This window comes from Populus nigra, chromosome 2 (genome assembly GCF_951802175.1).
Source record: "Populus nigra chromosome 2, ddPopNigr1.1, whole genome shotgun sequence".
Classification (NCBI taxonomy): domain Eukaryota; kingdom Viridiplantae; phylum Streptophyta; class Magnoliopsida; order Malpighiales; family Salicaceae; genus Populus; species Populus nigra.
In genome coordinates, this window is record NC_084853.1 from 24,922,343 (window position 1) to 24,924,842 (window position 2,500).

The window sequence follows — 2,500 nt, forward strand, 5'->3', positions numbered from 1 at the left end:
GCCTATGGGCGCCAGGCCAGCGCGCCCCATGGCCAGTCAGGGGGCACCCCCCTAAAGAGCAATAAGTGTCATTGAAGCTCTGGCAGGGGGAGACACTACTAGGTCCCAGCTGTCACCCCCCCTCTAAAAAATTCATTTCTTGGTATTTTGAGCTGAAATTTTGCACAGAGGTTGGCAAAAATCCAATCCAACTTTATTAATTTTTCCAGAATTTTTCGAGGTCGGGAAGTATTTTTTTTTATTTTCCTACCATTAAAAATCGAGGAAATCGGAAAAAATAGGAACCGGCTCGGAATGACCCCAAATTCAGTGGGCAGCCTCATAAAAATATGGCTGATTTTACTGGATTGATTTCATGTGGAAAGCACGACGTTTTGTTGTAGGAATGCGGGAACCCCGGCGGCTCGCCTGCCGCGGCCAGCGACGTCGGGCTGGCCCCTGCAGCGCCTAGCCTCTCCCACGCGGGGGGCAGGCCAGAGCGCGGGGGGCCAGGGCCCGAAGGCAGCCCCCCCGCGGGCGAGAGAGCAAGCCAGCAGGGGCTGTCGCCTGCCGCGGCCAGCGACGTCGGGCTGGCCCCTGCAGCGCCTAGCCTCTCCCACGCGGGGGGCAGGCCAGAACGCGGGGGGCCAGGGCCCGAAGGCAGCCCCCCCGCGGGCGAGAGAGCAAGCCAGCAGGGGCTGTCGCCTGCCGCGGCCAGCGACGTCGGGCTGGCCCCTGCCGCGGCCAGCGATGTCGGGCTGTCGCCTGCCGCGGCCAGCGACGTCGGGCTGGCCCCTGCAGCGCCTAGCCTCTCCCACGCAGGGGGCAGGCCAGAACGCGGGGGGCCAGGGCCCGAAGGCAGCCCCCCCGCGGGCGAGAGAGCAAGCCAGCAGGGGCTGTCCGCGCGTCGCGCAGCGCGGCATGGCTGCGGGGGCCGCGCGCGCGCGCCCAAGGGCCCCCAAGGGCCCCAGGCCCTCAGGCCCCAGCGCCCCAGCGCCCAGCGCGGGCGGGCGCGCGCGCGCGTGTGGTCTTTGAGGGGCGCCGGCCTGGTGGCTCCCTAAAGAGCAATAAGTGTCATTGCAGCTCTGGCAGGGGGAGACACTACTAGGTCCCAGCTGTCACCCCCCCTCTAAAAAAATCATTTCTTGGTATTTTGAGCTGAAATTTTGCACAGAGGTTGGCAAAAATCCAATCCACCTTCATTAATTTTCCCAGAATTTTTCGAGGTCGGGAAGTATTTGTTTTAATTTTCCTACCATTAGAAATCGAGTAAATCCGCAAAACTAGGAACCGGCCCGGAATGACCCCAAATTCAGTGGGCAGCCTCATAAAAATATGGCTGATTTTACTGGATTGGTTTCATGTGGAAAGCACGACGTTTTCTTGTAGGAATGCGGGAACCCCGGCAGCTCGCCTGCCGCGGCCAGCGACGTCGGGGACGCTGGCCTGCGCTGTCGAGCCCGCGAGGGCTGTCTCCGCGGCAGGCCCCCCCTGAACGGGGCACGACAGGCCACCGCGCTGGCTCGTCCAGCGTCGACAGTCCCTCGTCCAGGTTTCAGATCGCGCCAAGTCGAACCCATGACCTGCTCAAGCCATCGTGCGCTGCCGAATTCGCATCTGCGTGTAGGCTGCCATTCCACGCGGCAGCCCCTCTTTTCGTCAGCGTGCCCCCCTGACGAATTTTCCTGCCTGGCCCGGCCAGTCCAGCCCCTGTTCGTCGAAAAATCTGCGCTGCCGATTTTCCACGCGGCAGCCCCTCTTTTCGTCAGCGTGCCCCCCTGACGAATTTTCCTGCCTGGCCCGGCCGGTCCAGCATCCAGCCCCTGTTCGTCGAAAAATCTGCGCTGCCGATTTTCCACGCGGCAGCCCCTGTTTTCCTCAGCGTGCCCCCCTGACGAATGTTCGTCGAAAAATCTGCGCTGCCGATTTTCCACGCGGCAGCCCCTCTTTTCGTCAGCGTGCCCCCCTGACGAATGTTCGTCGAAAAATCTGCGCTGCCGATTTTCCACGCGGCAGCCCCTCTTTTCGTCAGCGTGCCCCCTGACGAATTTTCCTGCCTGGCCCAGTCCAGCGTCCAGCCCCTGTTCGTCGAAAAATCTGCGCTGCCGATTTTCCACGCGGCAGCCCCTCTTTTCGTCAGCGTGCCCCCCTGACGAATTTTCCTGCCTGGCCCGGCCAGTCCAGCCCCTGTTCGTCGAAAAATCTGCGCTGCCGATTTTCCACGCGGCAGCCCCTCTTTTCGTCAGCGTGCCCCCCTGACGAATTTTCCTGCCTGGCCCGGCCGGTCCAGCCCCTGTTCGTCGAAAAATCTGCGCTGCCGATTTTCCACTCCGCAGCCCCTGTTTTCGTCAGCGTGGCCCCCTGACGAATTTTCCTGCCTGGCCCGGCCAGTCCAGCGCCCAGCCCCTGTTCGTCGAAAAATCTGCGCTGCCGATTTTCCCCGACGAACCTGCAGCTGCACAAATCCGCGCTGCCACTGCCCCATTGTCTGGACCAACAGTCTTTTCCATCAAGCCCTGGA